The 24,000-nt window shown below is 36.1% G+C and overlaps 1 long non-coding RNA gene across 1 annotated transcript in view; it reads left to right on the top strand.

Moving 5' to 3' along the window:
- LOC141510989 (uncharacterized) overlaps nucleotides 1–24,000 on the top strand; it is a 53,976-nt gene that overhangs the window by 24,783 nt on the left and 5,193 nt on the right. Inside the window, exon 2 of the long non-coding RNA XR_012475222.1 lies at nucleotides 3,644–3,742. This is a non-coding gene — a long non-coding RNA (uncharacterized LOC141510989). The remainder of the gene's footprint in view (nucleotides 1–3,643; nucleotides 3,743–24,000) is intronic.

The raw sequence follows: 24,000 nt of genomic DNA on the forward strand, positions 1-24,000 counted from the left end.
TTCAGACAAACATGGAAAGATGTATCTTTCCAGTAGTTAATTCCTTAATACCCCTGTCTATTTATTTTGGTCTTTGTATTCCTAGGATGTAGCACAATGCTTTGCATGTAATAGGTGTTTAAGAAATATTTAGCTAAAGAATATAGCAAATATTCATGTATGCTGTCTTTGTATCTCTCTGACTCCGTCTCTGTCTTTCTGTGTGTCTTTGTCTCTCTCTCTCTCTCTCTCTCTCTCTCTCTCTCTCTCTGTGTGTGTGTGTGTGTGTGTGTGTGTGTGTGTGTGTGTGCGTTTCTATCTTTCATCTCGTACTTGGACAAGAGTGGAAGTATTTTATATTTTTTTTGGTATATATGGCAAGAAAATCTTATCTCTTCCCTACTTTTCGTTGGGAAAATGAGAAAAGAAGCCGGCTAAAACTGAGATAGTGAGTCCATTGCCTGGTCTTGTCCCTTCCTGTTGGAGTTTGGATTCAATATTTAGTTGGGAGATGGAATCCGGTCAACCCTGAAGTCCCATCTCACTCAATGTGTCTCTAGATGAGAGAAACATGAGAGATACACTATTACTTTTTTAAACAGTGGTTAGTAAAGCAATGATATACCTATTCTCATAAAATAATAAACACTCAAGTAATAATGAAATAAATCCCTGACATATTGCTTTCTGTCAAGGGAGAGGAAGGGAAAAAAATTGTGAAACTCAAACTTTTTCAAAAAATGAGTGTTGGAAACTCTCTTTGCATATAATTGGAAAAATATTTTTTTAAAATCCTTGCAATAGATCTAATACCTAAAATTAATAGCTATTTAGGCATCAAAATTTTATATAACCCTGACCAGGAATTATTTATTAATGAATTAGGAGCAAATTGAGCAAGAGGAAGAGAATGGGCTGAACTATCTTAAAATTTTGTGACATCTGGCAGGGGGATTTTTGCAAGATGATGGGGTTAAGTGGGGTTAAGTGACTTGCCCAAAGTCATAGCTAAGTAGGTATTAAAATATCTGCAATCGAATTTGAACTCAGGTCCTCCTGACTCCAGTGTCAATGCTCTATCCACTGTGACATCTAGCTGCCCAATATATTTTTAATGATCCCAAGCTTCTCCCTGAAAGTGAGACCTACTTTTTAACATTAATATTCTTCTTCCAAGAATGTTGTATAGCTTTGAGTCATGGAATACTGGGGATTTTTTTGTCTTTTAAAATCATGTCTAGACTTTTTTTAACATAACTTTTAGGCACTTCAACAATTCTTAGATTGTCCCTCCTTGAACTCTTCTCTAAATAAGTTCTTTTTCTAATGAGATGTTTCACATTCTCTTTGATTTTTATTCTTTTGATTATCTTTATTATTTTTCAGTGTCTTAGAATGATATTACCTTCCCCTTGACCATTCCTAGTTTTTAGAGAGTTATTTTCTTAAGTTTTTCATCTCTTTCTAATTGTTTGACTTTCTTTAGTTTCTTGATTTTCTTGGATTGCCCTTATTTTCCCCCATTTTTCTCAACATCTCTCTTAGTTGATTTTTAAAATTCTTTAAAAACTCTTTCAAGAACTCTTTTTGGTCTTGTGATCACTTGCCATTTTTCATTGAAGTAGGGAGGAGAGAGAGAGAGAGAGAGAGAGAGAGAGAGAGAGAGAGAGAGAGAGAGAGAGAGAGAGAGAGAGAAGTCACTGGCAACCTGTGTGAGGCATTGTTATTTTTTCCATATCATAGACTCCATTGACAGTCCCCAGCTTGGGGGGGGGGGTAAAATCATGTGGTAAATCAATGATAAGACATTTACAAGAATAACAGGATTAGCAAACATGAATAAATTATGATCTTCATCACTGGAGGGAATGCATACATTAATGAGATTACAGATTCATCACAAGACTGGGAAATGGAGTCAAATAGCAAGTCATTTCTTTAATAGTAAGAATGTCCACTTTCTCCTCTTTACCAATCATCTGTCCATCCCTAGGACACAATTCAATCGGACTTACCTCTCTTAGATATGAGGAAGATAGCTCAATCTCTATTCCCAATCAATCAAAAGCCTGATGGAGAGTGTCACAAGATAGGAATGATTAATCTCTAGCTGAAAAATAATGACTTGAAAGAAAATAATTGTGGAAGACCCTGCAGTCAATCTTAGTATACCAAAGGACCACTTAGAGAGGAAATCTGAAATTTATTCTCAATCTAAGTACAGTGTAATATGTTAGAACGATCACCAACTCTGGAAAATTTCCATGTTGATCATTAGCCAAAAACTAATAGATTAGTTGCCCATGACCCTGGAGAGACTGGTATTTGAAGCCATCACCTGCATAAGCTGATGATATTTATCTATGTTATCTGAATAGTGCCAGAAGTAGAACGGATGACAAAAAGAAATGAAAATAATTAAAAACTCAAGAATCTCTGTTCAGTCAATTTGATACTTGATACACTAACCTTAAATGAAAGTTTTTAGGTCATGTTACTCAAGCAAATGTCTTTTGGTCCTCCAAGAATGTTCTATCAGACACTTAGGTGCACAATACATCAAATAATCAATCCACAAACATTTAAGAGCCTACTACATGGAAGGTACTGTACTAAGAGCTGAATATAGAATACAAAAGTGAATCAATCCCCATTCTCAAGGAACTTGTATTCTTTCAGGAGAGATATAGAGATCTATACGTATGTACAGAACACATAGACAAGAAATGAAAGGAATTTGGGGAAAGAGAGTTGGCAGTTCAGAGGATCTCAAAGTTAGCTTTGCATGGAAAGTGCACCGTGAAGAAAGAGAAATTCTAGGAGATGTGGCTGAAAAGGAAGAATGCAGTGCAAAAGTAAAGAAATGAGAGAAGAATAATCTTTGTATGAGGAACAAAGAAATCCAGTTTGATTTTAAATAATGTATGCTATTTTAAAAGCTCATTTTTTTTTTCCATGTCTTTCTGGTATAGTATAGTGATAAGGAATTGGAAAATTCTGATACCAAGGTAGTGGATTATAATGGAAATGAGGGTTACTTGAAGTTCATCCCTCTTCTCTTGCTATCTACTTGATGCAAAGCACCCATCTCCTCCTTCACATGGTTCCTCACCCTTATCACAGACAATGCTGAGACTGGTAACCACAGGTTTGATGGATTAGTGTTGCTTATGTTCTATAAGGCAGTTTCTAATATGACCAGAGTTATTTGACAATATTTCTTCTCTCTTACTTTTATCTGTGCTACTGACTCCATGACCTGCTTGAAATTTCTAGGGGTACCTTATTAAAATACTCTGCTTCTTATAGCCATTTTCCTCTCTCTTCCAATAAGTCATTGAGGGATGGGATGCAATGAAAACTCTCAGTTATAAATGTCTGATTTAGCTGGGGGGTGGGAAGGAGCTATAAGATTTTATTTCTGGTATTACTTCTTTCTGTCTTTTTTTTAACCAAAAGGTAGGGATCATAATCCAAATCTTTTCCTTTCAGAACCTCTATTGCCTTTATAAATATTGCTTAAATAAATGGAGTTCTTGTCCAGTAAGATTAGTCCCTTAATAGTTGTTACTCTTAACTCCAAGCAATTGCCACTTCTACCAGTCTGAGTTAGCTTTTTCCAACATAGTCATAATCCTCAGAGTATTTTCTATTTTCCTTTTAGATGACACAGGTGACGTGGGACATTCTGTCACATGGAATCTTGGGTCTGGAAATGCCATCCCAAAATTCAAGGAAGGAATAATCTTCTCAGAAGTATTAGGTTGGTGTTTTATTTTAACACTAAGCGTGGTTCCAAACCTCTAACGATATTTATGCATATTCTCTTCACTCATTTGAAAAGAGTGTCAAAGGACTGAAACTTTTTACTGTATCAGTATGAGCCTGAGAGAGAAAGGGGAGAGGGAGGAGAGGGAGAGAGAGAGAGAGAGAGACAGAGACAGAGACAGAAAGACACAGAGAGACAGAGAGACAGAGAGACAGAGATATCAGAAAGATTTCATCATTAAACTGCAAATACATACTATATATATTATATATATATTATATATACATATTATATATATATATATATATATATATATATCCTTATAATAGAATTGAGTGAGGCAGGAAAGAAACTAAATAAACAAAATATCTTAAATAAACATTAGACCTATTAACCAAATCCTGCACCACAGGAAATAGAACCCTTTTCTTAATAAATACACACACACACACACATACATATATATATATGTATATATGTATGTATGTATAAGTATATGTATGTGTGTTTATATATTTATATATGTACATATACTTATGTGTGTATGTATTTATATATATTTAAGAAAAGGGTTCTATATATAATAATATATGATACATAAGAATATGTATAAAATTTTTAAGGAAAGTGTTCTATATATGTAAGACTATATATATATGACCATATATATTTATATATATATGTATGTACATAGCTCTCTCTTCTCTTTTTTAAAGTTAATTTCTGAGTTAGTTCCACAAGCCATGGTGAGTTGGTCACACTCTAAATCCTTTTCCTAATTCTTATAGCTGAGCAATCCTGTGGGTGGGGAAAAAAGTAAAGAAAAGAAGAAAAGAGAAAAGAAAAATCCTGCAACACGGTTGGCCCCCAGCCTTTGTAGGCAGAGCGCACCCCGGGCTCCCGGGGCTCCGGGGCTGGGGAGGCCGGCCTCGCAGGACTGGGGAGGAAGCCCCCTCTGACCAGAAGCCTGGCTCCCCGGCCTCCAGAGACGCCGGCTTGCTCCGGCGGCGCGCATTAGTGCTAATCAGCATGCGTTGCTATGGTTGAGCAGAAGCCGGGCCTGAACTTCGCAGAACTCTTTCAACCTTTCCTCCCTCACTGTGTCAATGGGAACGGAACAATAAATCTTGTTGACAATTACTTCCCCGACTATTGGCAAGAAGTCAGCAGCGGTTTGAGCGGCAGCTTCGTGCACAATCTGTGCAGCCCAGCCAACACCCATTAACTATCTCCCTAGTTTCTCCGGTGGCTTGGAGAACATGGTATTTTTCCCCAGGGCGTAACCCTTCCAAATGTTGAATTAGTAATATTAGCACCAAATACCACTAATTTGTGGGCTAGGCTGTGTTTTTCTGTAGCGCTTGCAATGGGGTCTGATTACCCCCTTTTGCAACACAACTGAGAAAAGATGAAAATCCGAAGACGTCGTATTTATATAATTTTGCCCGGCTTTACAAAAACACATTAAAAAATGGGCACAGGGTTGACTTCGTTACTGCCCGAGATCCGCACCCTGACTACAAATAGAATTCTGGCACTCAGACCTCGACCGGCAAGAGATACAACCTTGCCTGGTCTCACTGTTACATCATGATGCTGCAAATTAATTGAAACTTTGATTCTTTTGTTTGTTTGGCCAGCATTGATTTTCAACCAAGAAGCAGACCATCCTCTTGGCTAAGAAGATAGCACGCTTGGAAGAAGACCTGGTTCAAATTTTTCTTGAAACACTTAATAGTTAATGCACCTCTGAGCAAATCAGAAATCTCTCTGAACCTTAGTTTCCTTTTCAGTAAGAGGGAGTTCATAAAAGTATTTGACTCAGGGCAGTGAGGTGGCTCCATGGATAGGGCACCGGCCCTGAAGTCAGGGAGGATCTGAGCTCAAATCCAAACTCGGATACTTGATACTTACAACCTATGTGACCTTTGGGCAAGTCACTTAACCAAATGGCTTGCAAAAATAAAAAAAAGAAAGAAAAAGAAAAGAGAAAAGAGAAGAAAAGTATTTACCTCACAGGGAGGGATGTAGTAAGGATCAAAAGAAATCAACGTTTGTAAAGCACGCTGCATGATTTAATGCACGATATTTACATATATGGTGTTGTTCTATTAGTTCTACACACATCCACTTCTCCCATCTTAGGCCTCATCATTCATTGGTGTTAATCTCTCTCTCCTTAACTCCAGGATCACCAGTTGTCTTTGGAGCATTTTAAACTATTGCTCTCAGACACCTCAAACTCAACAAGCCCAAAATAGGATTCATTATCATCCCCCGACCCTACCCTTTACTCACAACATCCTTATGATTGTTAAGAATGCTACCATCCCAACAAGTCATCCAGACTCAAAAACTCCGTTATTCTTAACTGTTCATTAGCAATCCTTCACTCTCATATACTGCACTGTTAATTCATATTATCTTTTATGTAAGCCTCCTCTTCTCTACTCACACAGTAACCAGCCTAGTGCAATGAACCTCCATTATCCCCTATGTCTAGACTTTTGCAAGTTTCCTAATTGGATTTAAGTCTCTTGCCTGTCCAATCTATCCTTCATATCATTGCCAAAGTGATTGTCAGGAAGTGGGAAAAGATGCAAATATACAAAAATATTTATAGCAGCCCTTTTTTGAGGTGGCAAAGCTTTAAAAATTAAGGGAATGCTCATCAATTAGGGAAAGCCTGAATAGGTTGTGGTATATGATTGGAATAGAGTGCTATTGTGCTATAAGAAACATCAAAAGGAATGATTTCAGAAAAAAATAGGGAAGACCTATGAACTGATGCAGAACCAGAACAATTTTGGAGACAGTAAAACATTGTTGTCATGATGATCAACTGCAGAAGACTTAGCTGTTCCACTCATTATAACAATCCAAAGGAACCTTGAAGAAAAATGGTATCCATTCTATGAAGTGGATTCTATGAAGTGAAGGTGATAAGGAACTGCATTTCAAACATAGAGGATAGCCAGTGTCAAGAAATGAAGACAGGAGATGGAGTGTTCTATATTAGGAGCAAATAGACAGTCCTTTAGATTCAATTTCACAGTGTGGCAAAGGAGAACAAAATACGAATCATGAAAGATAGGTTCTGCCCATGTTGTGATGATTTTAAAAACTAAATAAAAGTTTCTATTTCCAAACTTAGTACATATTACTCTCCATGTCCTGTACCATCAGATCAAACTGACCTTCATGAAACATTCTTTTTCCTACCTCTGTGTCTTTGAACTGGTTTACCTTGTACCTGGAATGAATGAATACACAATCTCCTAAGCTTTGCTTTTTAAAATCCCTAGCTTCATGAAACCCATCACCAGGATGAGACCTATAATTGATCCTCCATCCCAGCTACCCATTTCACCCTCAAAAAGCATTTCCTTATATTTATTATATATAAATTCCATGATGTTCAAAATAGTGACTGATTCTTCCCTTTTGTTACACAAAAAAGTAAAAATGAAAAACCTGAAGACTGTGCACAACAATACATATATACAGATATGTAAATGTATATGCTTATGTTTAATGTATGTAAATGTATATGTGTCAACAAGTCATCTCAGAACCTGTTTCATTCACATAGGTATAGACATACCCATACCTGCACATACACATAAAAATACATGTGTTTACATATACATATATACATGCATTTCTCTATATATGCAAATATATGATCAAGTTCCATCTCCCAGATTGCAAACAGAATTTCTGTTTTTCTGGGCAGAGATGGAACTTGAACCCACTTGTCTGGCCAAAATAGACTAGAATCACAGAACCACAGACTCTCCAAGTTCATCAGGATTTCTGACGCATCTAATGCAACACATGCCCAGAGAGAAATTTCCTCCAGAACCAACCTGGCAAGTGGTCATCTAGCACTTATCTGAAAACCTACAGTAAAGAGAAAGCTATGAAACTTCTACCTTCTAAGGGATCCCATTCTATGTTTTGACCATTCTAATAGTGGGACCTTGGATTTTTTTGGTTTGCTTAGGGATTTTTTTTTCATTAAATCAAATCTAAATCCGCCTCTCAGTAACTTTACCTCATTGCGGGTAATTATGATCTCTTGTGTCAAACAGAATCAACCCAATTCCTCTTCCATGTTACAATCCTTCACATATTTCAAAAAAAACCCTCATGTCTCTCTGGAGTTCTCAATGAGTCATGATTTCATCACTGGCGAAAGTCTCTACACTGATCCTAAATAACCCCACTATTGCTTTGCAAAAAAAAAAGAGTGGAAAGGGCACTAGGTTTATCCCTTATGTGTACCTTTAGAGCTTAGCACAATGTCTGACATGGGATTAAGTATGGGATAAATGCTTTTGCTTCAGGAATTGAATGATTTGGAATCAAAAGACTTGAGCTCAGGTTTTTGGATCTTCTATTTACAACCTGTGTGACCTTGGTCAATTCTTAATTTTCCTGAGATTCAGTTTCTGTCTCACCAAAATAAAAGCAATGTACTAGATGACCTCCACAATCTCATCCTTCTCTAAAATTTTTATCCTAAGGACCAACCTGGTGGTAAGCCTCTTCAAATTTAGTTAAGCAAGTTCTCAGATGCCTTTGTCAACTCCTAGAATCATATTTGTAGCATTTAAAGTTTTATACTCTAGCCTTCTAGAAACTAAAATCACTCTCATGCAAAGATGATTCATCAGAATAGGGCTTTAAATAATAGAGATTTACTAAATATTTGTTAAGTTCCATTAACTACCAGAGTTTAAAAAGGACTGAGATATCAATAAAGAGGAGATGGGATCTTCCAAATAGCAGTTGGTTGATGTTAGAATCTGAATAAATTGAAATCATGGTTAGCCACTTGAGGGAAGGTTGGGAAAAGTGTTAGCCAATATGTCACATGGGGACTAAGGAAATGACAGAGGACAGTCGATGAAGAGTAATGGATCTACTGGTAACTCCATCTGAGCATCTTGAATATCACATAGCTATAATCTAAAGAAGATTATAACACATCCAAGACTTACCATTGCTTTCCACTGATTTGTAAAGGTCGAAATTAATGCCAATATTTGAATTTGCTTCCTCCTGGGTACAACAGAACTTTGTTTCAAATCTTGGGTAGCATTCTGAGTCAGATGATGCATCCATCTAAAAGGAAAAGTTCCAAGGGTTCTCCATTCAGAAGGAGCAGAGAAAGACAAAAAGATACCACAGTATGAAAAATCAAATGTAAGTTTGCACAGCATGAGATTGAACCTGGCAGCTCAGCCTTAGCCCCAGAAATGAGAAAGCCAGAGAAGGCCAATAGATCTTCTTTCATCTGACAGTTCGATGGTCTTTGGAATGCCCTCAGCAAAGCTGTTCATAAGTGGTGACACAACCTAAAGATAGCTTACCCATTGTTCTCTCACCTTCTCTTTAGCAACAGCAAAAAAGCAATCTGTCCAAATATAAAATTGAAATTGTAGCTCTTTCATGCATGACTCCACCAGGGAATGATGGAAGGCCAAGTATATCTTCGAAAGGTAAGGCACCTTCATGACCGTGTGTGGGCATGTTGTAGATGTGCTCCCTGAAGGCAAGAAAATTACCCACTCCCTTTTCCCCACCTTTCCCTGCAGTGAACTGTGTACAGTTGTACTACCTATGCATGGGACTTTTGCAGCTGTTATTTCAGATTCTTGTAGACTTTTAAACTTGAGAGGGGGCAATAATTCATTAGACAGATATCTCTGACAGGACGGTGAATGGAGATACCCCTTTCCAAGAACCCACAAATCAAGATTTTTAACCCCCCTGTGTTCTGAAGATTCAGCAAAATCAATGCCTCACTAAGAATGAAAAGCAAGTAATTCCCTAATAGGAGAGAAATGTTTCTTCTAATGACATCTGGAGTTTTGTTTAGGGAGGAAAGCAATATGTTTCTCCATGTGTCAAAGATCCAACAGAATAAGTCATTGAGAGACACTAAACCTGAGAGTTAAAGCTCAGCATTTTACATGCCTGTGGTGGTGCTAGCTATAACTCTGAAACATTGCCAGATTGCATTGGTAGAGGCAATTTCCACACGGGAATATCCCTACAACAGTGGAAACACATGTTTTGTTTTGGGAGAGAAAAGACAGACAGAGAGATTCAGAGAAAGAGAGAGAGAGAGAGAGAGAGAGAGAGAGAGAGAGAGAGAGAGAGAGAGAGAGAGAGAGAGAGAGAGAGAAAGAAGTAAGGAGGAAGACCACTCCTTGCAAGTTGGGATTATTTCATTCTTCTTACTTATATCTCTTATACCTTGCATAAGAAGTTAACAAGCACTGAATGATTGAGTGACTGGATGAGTCCATCAATGCACTATATTGTCAACAAAAAAATTAGTTCTCATACCATCCTAGATTCTATTATAAGTTCTCAACACATATACAAATGAACTAATCTCAAGCACCCTCCAAGTCTACTACCCCATTACCTCCATTGGAATCTTCCTGAGACTTTTCTTAATCCCAGCAAAGATAGTGGGAACCTAAAAATTCCAACTCAGTCATGTAAGATGACAGAAAATTGGAACAGGAATTGGACCATTATGACAACTTAGCTACTTAGAATACTCTTTTAAAGCAGTGACAGAGAGAGAGAGAGAGAGAGAGAGAGAGAGAGAGAGAGAGAGAGAAACAACAGAGACAGAGACAAAGACAGACAGAGACATAAAGACAAGGGAGAGAGGAGAGAGAGAGATTGTAGGTGTGAAGACAAAGCTATACATAAATATATACATTTGTAAAAATTTATATACACACATATATCATTTAAGAATCTGCCCTCAGAGAGATTCTTTTGTACTGAAGTAAAATTAGCTGTATTCTGCTAAGTATAATATATATGAAATAGAAAATGTGAATTGGAGGTAGTTCAGGGACAGAGATATTTAGCGGCAGATTGAAGAATCAAGGAAGACCACATGTAGGGGTGATATCTGTGCTGAGCTTTGAAAGAAACTAGATATTCTAAAAAGCACAGGTGAGGAGGCATTACTGTAATTATGGAGACCATGACTAAATCTTGCAGTGCACCAAGTTATACCAACCTACATTTAATGATTTTTTTCCCAAGTCGAATGTCTTATCTAGACTACTGCATGATCTTTTCAATCAATTTGGTAAAAGTCATCTATAAATATAACCAACAGCAACAAAACAACTCAGTTGTATGATGGCCAAATCAGTGGGGGGGGGGGGGGAAGATAAGGCCTTTATCTGTTTTAGCTCTATTTGAGATTGAGCTCATCTTCTCTGAGTAACTAGATTGAATGGTGTTTGACTAATGCCAACAGACAGCTATATGGCACAGTGAATAGAATGTTGGATCAGGAATTAGGAATATCTAAATTGATGTCCAACTTCTAACACTTGTTTAACTAAGGCAAATCACTTAACTTCAGTTTCCTCAGTTGTAAAATGTGGCTAATAGCACCTACCTCCAAGGTTGTGGTGAGGATCAAGTGAGATACTCGTACAGTGCCTGATAAATAGTATGAGCCACAAATTGTAGGTATTATTATTACTTATTTTTATTAAAGAACACAAGAAACCTATACTGCTGGAAAATGTCACCAACTATTCGAGTGGAACACAAAATAGGAGGCATTTCAGTAACCAGCACTAGAAATATGTCATAAGAGCTTCCAATGGAAGTAGATATGTAAAAGAAAGAATAGGTGGATTTAGAGACTATCTAGAATTCTCTGTGGAAGAAATTCATCACATAAAATAGGAAAGATGAGTGTTGTGGGTTATCAAGATGACTTAGTAGCTGTGTGACCCTGAGCAAGACAACTAAGCCTTATTTGCTCAGTTTCTTTAGCTGTAAAATGAACAGGAGAAGGAAATGGTAGATCACTTGAGTATCTGCCAAGAAAATGTCAAATGGGGGTCACAAAGAGTCAAAAGCAACTGAAATGACTGAACCGCAGCAACACAACTTCATTGGAACATAATTGAGTTTTAATGAAGTTTCAAAAGAGAAGATCAGGTTGAACTGAGAGATTTTAATTGATGGAGACAAAAGAAGAGAATAAAACCACTACAATACTTTTTAAAAGCCTATTTTGATAGTTTAATGATTATATGAACTCATGTGGTAGGGTGTATATCATAGCCCCTTCTCATTTCTTCATCAATGCTCCCATCAATTCTCCACATACGAACTACCCAACATACTGGAAACCTTGCCTTAGGTTTGAATTTTTTTGGTTGGTTTGTTTGCTTGTTTTGAGGAGTGGAGTGAGTCTCTTTTCTGTTATTTAGTTTCGTTTTACATTTCATCTCTAATGGAGCCCTGCCTTTTCCTCTTGCTACATGCCTGTCCAACTTCTTCTAATATTTCCTGGATGATATGATATCTTAGTATAATGCTTGGTGCATAATAGCTCCTTAAACTGGTAAATAAACTGTCTTTAATATTACTTCTTCCACTCAAGTACAACCTATTTACCACCACTATGTTCTTGTCTCTCCAATATCATTTGGATCTCCTGAAATTCTGATTCAGAGATGATGATTCTCCATCAAGTAGTATCATTGCCAGAATAGTAGGATTAGAGACCTCACTCTTTGCATTAGAGATCTTTAATATAATATTCTAATCCAGGCTGTCTACAAAAGCAATACATTTGGATATAAATTCATATTTGGGCATTTTCTATGGGAGAAAACAGAAAAGAGAATAAAGTGAAAAAGAGATTTATCCCTCAGATACATACCTTTGGGCAGAAAGGGTCAAAATACCTGCATTCTGTGTTCACATGCTATTGTTTAATACTTCCCATTCAATTATGCTGAGCACTCCTTTCTAAAATAGAACTACAAAACAGAATGGCTCCTCCTCTATTCATTTGTTGTTAGCTGTTTCCTTCTTGGAAATCCCGACATTTTTGTTTTTAAGTAGCCTGACTTCCCAGATTCCAGGATGGATATTATATATATATACCAGAAGGAAAAGTTGATGGTTTTTTCACTTAACACCAAAAATTATAAGCTTCAATTTGAAATTAATTTAAAAAATAATAAAGTAAATAAAAAGAACGTGATATTATTTCACAAGGATGAAGAACAATAATATTAAGACTAATGAAGGAATTGTTTAAAAGGCATACCCATTGCTCCCCCCATCCCCACCCTCATGCCTACTCTCACCCAGTTGATAGGTGGGAAAGGTGGCAGAAGAGAAAGGGGTTTTCTTCCTCTCTTGCCTCTGCTTGTCCCATTTTGGTTGCTTTATCTCAGAACTAAATTTGAAATAGCAATTATAAACAAATGGTGCTCAGCACGAGAGCTCCTCTGGCTGCCTCACAGGGTCAATTGTCTCAGGCTCACCATTGCATCACTATAGCCATGTATCACCCAAGTCAGCATGAGTTGAAGCTGAGAAGGCATGTCACCTGTATATGATTTAAACCCAGGCTCTTATTTGTGTCTTCCCTGGGGAATGACATCTTGAAGAAAGCCATTTGACAAAAAAAAAAAAAAAAGAATGGAAGTAGAATATATGGTGGGGGAAGAGGGTGATTCAAGATTGTGTGTGTGTGTGTGTGTGTGTGTGTGTGAGAGAGAGAGAGAGAGAGAGAGAGAGAGAGAGAGAGAGAGAGAGAGAGAAGGAGAATTAGATAATAGAAAAAAAGAAAGAGAGAGATGGAGGAGGTAATAGGAAAGAGGGAGAGAGAGAGATTGAAATCATTTCCCATAATAATCCTGGAGAATTGCCTTACAACTCTAATATAGATCGCCTGGGAAATAATTTAAAAGCATTTAAAAATATCTCCCATTTTCTATTATGAGTCTGTGGATTTCCTCAGTTTGACATTATGTGTGTACACATGCATACATACATGTGTGTGAACATACATGTTTATGAATATATATGTGCATAAATATAGTTCCAGTATTTATCACAAATAAGATGGATGAAAGATTATGCCAAAACAAGGTAACATTGCCAAGATTGCTCAACTGAAAGACCCAATGTCAATCGGAGAAGACTCTGCCCTTACCTCTATGTCTTCCTTTCCGACATCTTTGCTCTACATTCTCTTTGTTCCCGTCAGCTTACTAATTAGCTGTAATTTTTTTAATGCCCCTTACACTGGGTTAATTTTGTCTAACTCACCAGCAGGGGTTTTTGTAATACATAATTCACAGAGCAATGTCAATGATTAAAATTCTTTCATTAACACAGCACCTTAAAGATAATAAATACGAAGATTTCCGCTACCCGATCCATGGACAAGGAGAACCTAAATTTTCTGGTAAGGAAAATTCACTCTCAGATCACTTCACACTGAAGAACAAAACAGGATCTGAGTTAGGGTGTAGAGCAGACCCAGAGTCAGACAAATCAAAGAGCATTTATTATGAATGTGGTGCTAGGGTATGGTTTTTCTTGGGGGGGGGGCACTGTAATAATGTATTTAAAGCATGCAAAATATGCATTCCAAAGGTTTAATTTCCCAGCATTTTTGTAGGCAGTGCTGGAGACACAGAGATAATCAGCTGAAGGGTCAAGGTGCCTGGAGCTGAAAGTTGTCAGGGAGATGGGAGGGAGGGGGTGGCTTTAGGCAGCAGATGCCACCTCTCTTCAGTCTCCACAAGAATTTTAACAGGTTTCATTTGTCAGAATCTGAGCAGAGCAGTGCGGTAATTAGGAACACGAGATGAAATTTCATTTGGAAAAGTTTTAGTAAGTCTTAGAACATCTGTTCTATTGAACTCCAGTGCTTCCTAGAAAATACCTTTCCACCTACACCCTAATGATTCTTGTGTTTCATTTTGCTAAGTGCATAAGATGTTTGGCTCCTTGAATTCATCCTCATACAAATAGTATAACTAATAAGAGATGTCTTGGCAACAGCAGTCCTATATCAGAGAATCTGGTAACTAGCAGTCGCCTCACTAAGATTCTTCTCTCCTATTACAGAATTGTTTTTTACTTGTTTTTCTTTGAGAGTGAAACACAATTGTTGAGAGAGAAGAGGATTGCTTATTTTGCTGTGTGTGTGTGTGTGTGTGTGTGTGTGTGTGTCTGTTGACCTGTTTTCCAGGTGAGAAGATTTAATTTTTAATAATAAAATATATGAAAATATATAGCACCTCCCAAAAACCCTTCCAAATATGAGGAACATATTTGAGATTTCATTTAGGGTTTGGAATTTTCAGTTTGAAAATTCCCTCTATTGAGTCATGCAGTAAAAACCCATCTTTGACTTTATCAATATGTTTTAGGAAACTTCCTAAAGGACATCAATCGTTCCCTACTCTCCATTCAATTGCAGAAGGACTATTTCCAAAGAAAAGGTGAGAGCAAGCCTGCAGTCAGATGGTGTAGTGAATAGAGCACTGCTCTGGAGTCAGGAGGACCTGAGTTCAAATCCAGCCTTGGATACCTTATACTTACAATCAGTGTGTCCTTGTACAGGTCACTTAACCCCATTCCCTTGCAAAAACTTAAACAAAGAAAAGGTGTCACCATATCATTTCCCTTGTCAAGAAGCTGCCTTGGGTCCCATATCAGCTCTAAGCTAAAATACAAATTCATTTTCTTTTTGTCATTTCATGCCATTCATGATAAGATCTAGCTCATCTTTTCAGGTTTCTTTCAGATCTTTTCTTTTCACCTGTTCTATGACTGAGGCAAATTGATTTACTTTTAATTCCCCAGGCACTTTATATGCCCAATCCCCAAACCTTTGTCCAGACTCTTCCTCATATTCAGAATCAAATTCAACCCTCTCTAGCTTGCTCCGAAGCTTATCTCAAGAGCTGCATCCCACATAAAAGTTTTCGGGAAACCCTAGCTAATGATGCCTTCCCACCCCACTTCACCAGTATTATTTTTGATTTCCTTGAAATGAATTTTGGATTTATCTAGTCATCTAAATATTGTCTCTCCCCTCCTCCCTAATAAAACAGGCAATGTCCTTGAGACAATTTTTTTTTAATTTCTTCATTTTATCCTTAGCATGAACAGAGTTTCTGGGTCATTAAAGGCACTTAATAAATAAATGCATCTTGAATGAGTTTCAGAGGTAGAATTTGAACCACATACTTCCTGACTCAGTTCAGTAATCTATCCACTATATTCTATTGGCAGCAATTAAATAAGCTGTCAACATGAAATAAATTCAGCAAAAATGGAAGAAATTTTGTTTTTGTTTGTCTGGCCCTTTGTTTGCGGCAGGCTTAATATGGCAAAGTAACAGTACTCAGAGTCCTGAGTTTACTAATAGCTGGCAAATCGTGAAACAAATATAGGATTGGAATTCGTACTTTAGCAACAACACCCTTCTATCATGTTTTCTATTCTTACTAAAGGTTCAGATGGGCATCTCAATAGAAAAAAATTTTCACATCCAGCTAAACCCTCAGATGACATTTTGAGCAAAAAAAAGAGTCTTCAAATTGGTCTAAGGACTATGGTCTCCAATATCTCACTCCCTTCAAGTAAGCAGCCTGTCCATTCCAAGAGGAAGGTCAGTAGCAGGGCAGTTGGAGGAAATGTGCACTGGGCTTGTCCCTATTCTGTAATTTGCCTGTGGCTAATTTTGTAATTTCTGTTTTTAGTGTGTGGCTGGTCCCATTGCTCTCATGAGTTCGAATAATTGCTCCCATTTTTTAAAAGGAAAGAAAGCTGCAGATAGCCCCCTAGTAGGCCAAGCTCCTGAGCTAGCTACAGAAATTAATATTGAATCCTGCTAAGTATACGTTACTACTGATCAACAAATTAATGGAAAGTTGAAATAAATGTTTCTCTTTAACAGAGTAGGGAGACAAACTTAGTTCTTTTCACCCAAGCAGACTTTTCAAAACTAGAAATGTTTTAATTTCACACATATAAACCAAAAAGAATTGATTTTTCTCCCCCTTGTTTCCACTTATGGAAACTTGAGTCTGGGTAACTTGCCAAGCTTGGCCAAGCGATTATTGTTAACTAGAACAGATGAGGTGGGTGTGCAGTGACTGATACCCATAACTATTGGGCAATAGGTACATATGATTCCTATAAATCAAGAATTTTTTATGGATAGATTGAATCATGACATGAGCCATCTGAATTCATAGCTCCTTCAACACTGTATAAAAAAGGATAGCAAAAGGCTAAAAGTTCAGGGTTGGTGTCAAATCAAACCCTGTCTGCCTATTGAAAAGATTTGAATCTTTGATTCTCCTCACTGCTAGAATCTTCCTCAAAAAAAAAAACTGTATATGGGGATTTATTTTGTGTGCTATCCCTCTCTCTCTCTCTCTCTCTCTCTCTCTCTCTATATATATATATATATATATATATATATATATATATATATATGGGGGTGTATGTATATAGGATGTGTTTTAATATGTCCATATACATTTAAATATGTGTATATATATATATATATATATATATGTATATGTACATACTGTTTCTCCCCAATAATAGGAGGTCCATGCAGCTAGAATCATTTTGCTTTTGCCTTTATAGCTCCATTGCCATGCCATGCATCACATATATAATCGGCATTTAATAAATGTGTGCTGCTTGTTTGATTCTGGAGGTAGTTATAACCATACCTAAGCAGATTAGCATGAATAAGCAAATTATGCAGACTCTTAGGTGATCAACACACTCATGTTCAGTTTCCAGGATAACCAAATAAAAGGAAACCTAGAAAATGCTCACTCAGGGACACCATATAGATAGAGACTGTAAGTGTTACCCTGCCAAGTATACTTCCCAAGTGTAATGGGGTACAGCAAACGGGGCATTTTTACAAGCATTACCATGCTATTTAGAGCACTATTTTATTAAATGATTCCCTCATGGTTTATATGAGTAATGACTCTCCCAGACAGCTTAACTTACACCCAGAGGCAATAACCTAGTTCACATGCACAAAAAGACTGGTCTAGAGCACACCTGATATGACCTGATTAAGCCAAAGAAGAAATGATGAAATACATCATATATTCATTACTCATATGAACTGTCCAAGAAATAAGGTTGATCCTACGAACCCATGAAGGGGGAACTGGACACACGTAGCTTTTATCTCTTCAACCGGAATATGACAAATTACTTGGGAATAAATACACTTGTGATTAGGAGCCATGTTTTAGCCCTTGTTAAATAAGTTGCTTCTCTGGCATCTCAACAGTCATAATTGTTGTGTCTATTTGATGGGTCTAAAACTGATGCTTCCAATGTTTGTAATCTTCTTAATGGACCAATCGGATCCCTGCAGTGAGTGGTTCTAAGCATTCCATTTTAGAAAGGATATTTGTTAAACTGGAAAGCATCCAGAAGAGAGTGCACAGGATGGCAAAGGACCACCATAGCATGTCATATGAGGACTGGTTGAAAGAACTGGGGATATTAAGCCTGGAGAAGATAAGCCTTTGAGTACTCCAAGAACAGTATTCAAGTATTGAAGGGCTATCACATATTAGAGACATTAGGTATATCCTGCTCTGCTTAGAACAGAACATTAGGGTCAAAAAAAATGTCATACAGGCTAAGTGTAAGTAAAAAAGTTTGAAATTAATGATAATGATAAAATTAATAATAATAATAATAATAATAATCTAACATTTGCATAACACTTTAGGGTAAGTCAAGGTTTTCATTCTCCCAAAAGTCTTGGAAGGTTAATACTAATATTAACTGTATTTTACAAATAAGGAAACTGAAACAGAGGTTAAGCAATTGCTCATGGTCATAGAGATAGTAAATACCTGAGACCAGATATGAACTCAGGTTTTCTTGACACAGTTCAGAAAGCTTAATCCCCTAATAAAACTATCCAAAAATAGATTGGCCTGAGTCAAAAGTAATTTATGTCCCCTTCATATTGGGAAATTGAGGGCTCCTTGCAGGAGCTGAGGCTAAGTGAAGACTTCAAGAATGAGTTAGTTGACTACTATTTAAATACATTGTAGAGGAGCCTTGTTCAGGTAAGAGTTGAACAAAATGGATCCTCAAGTGCCATTCAAAAGCCTGTGATAAAAAATAAGTCAAAATCAGTTATAAAGATACAAGTATCAAAAAATTATTTTATGGGGTAAAAAATACTTGATTCAATAATCACATATAGATATAGCTTCATGCAAAGTAGTTCCTCTTCTAACCATAGGACTAAATATATATAGATATAGATGGGGGGGAAGAGGGAGAGGGAGAGGGAGATAGATGATAGATAGATAGATAGATAGATAGATAGATACATAGATACATAGATACATAGATAGATACATAGATACATAGATAGATAGATAGATAGATAGATAGATAGATAGATAGATAGATAGATAGATAGATGATAGATAGATAGATAGATAGATAGATGATAGATATGACTAGAATGAGGGGGTCAGAATCAGGCTCACATTATAAAGTTAGTATGGTTTAAAAATCTGATGGGACCAGGTCCACTAAATTCTATATCCTGTAATAAGTCTCTTCTCTAGTGAGATTAATAGTGTATGTTACTCAGATCAAAGGTCATAGAGGTTAATGATATCATTAGAATTAGAATACATCAATAATATAACCTCTTTTTTCTTTTGTTGGAGATTCAATACAACAGTTAAATTCAGTAGTTGCATGTAGATATCTATATACATATACACATATATACATACCACTATATACATATAGTTATGACATTATAATTGTATATACATGTAGCTATGTGGCTCAATTGGTAAAGTGGAAGGCTTGGAGACAAGGAGATTGATCTTTGTGAGTTCAAATCTAGTCTCAGATGCTTCCTAGCTGTCTTATAATGTTCTAATGTTCAATAAGTATAGTCATCACATTTGAATTCCAGTGCCTCACTCTTTTGTGCTCTGGGAAACAGAAAAGTTACTTTCAAAGATAAAATAGGGAAGAGCATTGATATCAGATCAAGTTTACATATAAGAAACATACGCTATAAAAATAATTTTAAAAGCACTGAAGAATCAAACATACCAAAAGACTAGAAAAAATCAGACTATATTACCTTAAAAAATACTACCTTAAAATAACTGAAGACATAAGAAACTGCTAAACAGCATGCCTATTTTCTTATTTCTGTAAAATCTCTATAATAATGATACATATTGTATGATGTATTCTAAGAAAAATAATGAAGGAAAATGCATTTTTAATGAAAACCAACATCTTTCTACAATAGCTTAGCTAACTCAAAGATGTATACAATATATTTTTCTTATGTATTGTTGCTTCCAATGAGTAAACTTCAGTCATAAAGTTATTACCTCAGTATTTTCATGTTAAAATCATAGAATATTTCTTTAGACATGCAACTCTATAAATAACAATTAGCTGTTCAATGATTTTCTGATTACTCATATGAAGTAAAGAACAAAAAAGGTGTAAGCTTCTCAAGGGTGTCCATCATGGTCTTCAAGGATGTTCTACAAAGAGTCCAAATGGAAGAAAGATTATCTATGGATAATGAGGTTCTCAGACTCTTCTTTTAAGAGTTATTAAACTGGTTGCATAATATTCTAGAATATATTGAAGACCCCCTCAACAAATGACCTTACTGAGATCACCCAAAAGGGAAAACATAAGAAATATACAAGGCAAAAAAAGAAACAGAATGTCATCCAGATTATGAATTGCTGTTTAATGAAGAGTCTATTGAGTTATTCTATCAATACCCATCTCATTTCCTGACAATATAGATAGTGATCAGGTCCCAAAATGGAATAAGAGGATTAGAGAAGCCAGAATTCTATGGGGCAAATTTTGCTGCACTTTGAATTGTCTCAAACTGTTACCTGATACAAGCCCATACTTGAGTCACAATACTCTTCCAGCCATACCCAATGGCTGTGATTGATGGAACAATGCAATTCCATGCATTAAAAATTTTGAATGATCCAAAGGGCAATGGAAAAGAATATGGTGTGTTTTAGTAGATCAAAGTGTCATAAATGCTACCGTTCAGGAAATGTATGATGGGAAATGAAGGTTACCTATGCATCAGCATGCCAAACATGACAGATATCAAAAGAAAAGTTCTAGAACATTGATTCTGGTGAGGCTATGGACAAGGATTATATAGTTGAGTAGAAGGCAAGGTTTCTATTATCTGTTCCTGTGGATCATGGATAATTTTGCAATATTGACATTTAAGAACATCATAGAATCTTAAAAGAAGTTAGATCTCACCTAGTCCAATAGTCCATGAAATATATGAATCCCCTCAGCTTTCCTGACAAGAATTAATCTAGTCTCAATTTATATACTCCTTATGAATGTCATAGAAGTCACTACCACACAATTTGATCTAATCCATTTTCAGACAGCTCTAAATGTTAGAAAGCTCTTCAAAAGGAAAAGGTCTCTAATTTCCAACAATTAGTCCCAGTACTGCCTTATGGGGATAACCAGAATAAGCCTCTTTGCTTTGCCACATAAAGTCCTTAAAATATTTAGAAATGTCAGATAGCCATCAAACATAGTTAGTTCTTTCAACCTGTATGTGGATGGCTTTCAGTTACTGGGTCAGGTGTTTCCTCTTGTGTACACCTTTAGAAGAGAAAGGTGTCTTTTCCTTATCCCTACCTAATGTTCTGTCTATCAGTAGGTATATAGTTTATCTACCCTCCCTCGAGGAAAATATAAAACCTTTAATGGTAGATTACAGTGTCACTTTTTAATTATTTATCCCTCATTCCTGACATGACATAGTAGACATTTAATAAACATTTGTTGAACAGAACAAACTCTTCTTTTAGAAAATCAAAGTACTCACTTCTATACAGTCTTCTGCAACCTCCTCTGGTCTCTATAATTCTCAAAGGTTGCTGACAGGGGTTCAGTGATTTCATCTGCAAGTCCTTTAAGTAGATGAAAATATAATTTATCTTTGGAGTCTTGAACTTATTAAGAGTAGCTAGGTAATCTCTTACTATCTATTTTGTTTCATTTGTTTGAACCATGTGTTCAATGCTCTTTTTGGCCTGAAAAATAATTCGCTTTGGTAAAGAAGAAGGATATTATACGAAGCTGAAGGGTCTGCTTTCTCTCTCTTGTCTGTTAACATTACACCACTTGGCTCAGACCATCAATCTTGCCACAAAATAAATAAATAAAATGAAATGAGGTATATTTTAATGTTTTGTGCTAAATGACTTCTTAAAATGTCATTTATCTCCTCTTAGTAAATTTCTCACAAGCTTCAACTTGTTTCAGACTTACCATTTGTGATAAATGTCTGTATAATTATTTTCTCTTTCTGCTTGGTTATGAAACATTCCTCTAGTCATTTAAGCATATCATGCCTCAAAAATCTAAGATCATTAAAGAGAGTCCTGGGTCACCATTTATACACTTTCCCACATATTTTCTCTTTATTTTTATTAGGAAATTTTATCAATATATTGATAAGATTTTGTTTTTGAGAGTTCCTATTATGTAGCCATTTTTTTTTTCATTTTACAGGTTCAGGTCAAGAAATTATTAGATGTCATTTAAACAAACTTTAAGAAATAGGTTTTCCTAAAGTTTAAAAAACAAATCTTATTAAATCAATCAATTAACAGTTATTAATCAACTACTATACAACTTTTTAGGCAGCTGGGAGTGTAGTGGATTTATTATTGATCCTGAAGTCAGGGAAATTCATTTTTCTGAATTCAAATCCAATCTCGGATATTTACTAGTTGTGTTATCATGGGCAAGTCACTTAACCCTGTTTGTCTCAGTTCCTCATTTATAAAATGAGCTAGAGAAGTCATCTTTGCCAAGAAAACCTCAAATGGGATCATGAAGAGTCAGCCACTACTGAAATGACCAAACACCATCATCATCATCATCATCATCATCATCATCATCATCATCTAATATGTCTGTCTTTTTTCTATCATGGTCAAAATTATCTCAAGTAGAACTTTAATAATTATTTTACCTTGTGAGAGATTAAATTTCAAAAAGAAATGATGTCATTGATTTTACAATTTCCAATAATTGTGCAAATCTAAAGTTGTTCATACATGCCCATCCTATATATCCTTTGTCCATATCATTCTGCAAATTTGTTCTACCCAGCATGCTGGTGGTCATCTCATTCTCCTGAAATCTTGAGAATGCTAATGAAAGGCTTAAGCTATATCTACTTTGTTCACTAAGTGACCAACTTGTCTTTTTCTATTTTACAACTACCTGGTAGCATTATTTCCTTCCCTTTAAAAGAAAATCCTCATTTCTTATATGTTAAGCTCTTTTCACATTCACTGTATATTACTTACTCCATTTCCTTTTCCTTAGTCCACTGTCTTTCAATCACATAACAACTCAGGTAAAATATTGATGTGATGCGGGGAGGGAGATGTGTCTTGCCCCAGGAGAAGTTTGGGATTACTAGAGAAATTCTACATTTTCCATAGACAATTCAGTTCAAAATTTTTCATTTGATAATATTCCATGCCCAAATCATTACTAATTTCAACTACTTGCCCCAGAGATGTATTCTGAAAGACAAGTTCTCTAAGTTCACCATCATGACAGAATCTTAGATGATTGTCATTCCTCATTCACTAGATTCTTCTCCATGGATAGTCAAATCAAACTCTGCTGAATGGTTAATGACCTTCTCTAGGAGATCTTCCATGTTCTGGGGCTTGGTGCAATGGAATATAATATTATCCACAAACTGGAACATCTGGGAGTTCTTACCATCAATGGGAATCCTTCTTTAATTCCATCTCTGCACTTGATCACTTCAACACTATCAAAAGAATATTTGGTCAGCATATGTCTCCCTGTATTATGCCTCACTTGATATTTATGATAAGAAAGTGACCGGGGCAGGGGGGGTGGCTAGATGGCGCAGTGGATAGAGCACCAACCCTGGAGTCAGGAGTACTTGAGTTCAAATCCAGTCTCAGACACTTAATAATTATCTAGCTGTGTGGCCTTGGGCAAGCCACTTAACCCTATTGTTATGCAAGGAAAAAAAAGAAAAGAAAAGAAAAGAAAAGAAAAGAAAAGAAAAGAAAAGAAAAGAAAAGAAAAGAAAAGAAAAGAAAAGAAAAGAAAAGAAAAGAAAAGAAAAGAAAAGAAAAGAAAAGAAAAAAGAAAGTGAGCAGGGCTATTTCTATTAGTAGATCATACAAATAATCTTGAATGATTTTTTTTTACAAGTGAATTGAAGTCATATTTTTGGAAAAGAGCCTTTAAGGCACTGATCTGTTCCACCAAGTCAAATAATTTTTAATGATTAATAAATAATAAGCAAA

This window comes from Macrotis lagotis, chromosome 2 (genome assembly GCF_037893015.1).
Source record: "Macrotis lagotis isolate mMagLag1 chromosome 2, bilby.v1.9.chrom.fasta, whole genome shotgun sequence".
Classification (NCBI taxonomy): domain Eukaryota; kingdom Metazoa; phylum Chordata; class Mammalia; order Peramelemorphia; family Peramelidae; genus Macrotis; species Macrotis lagotis.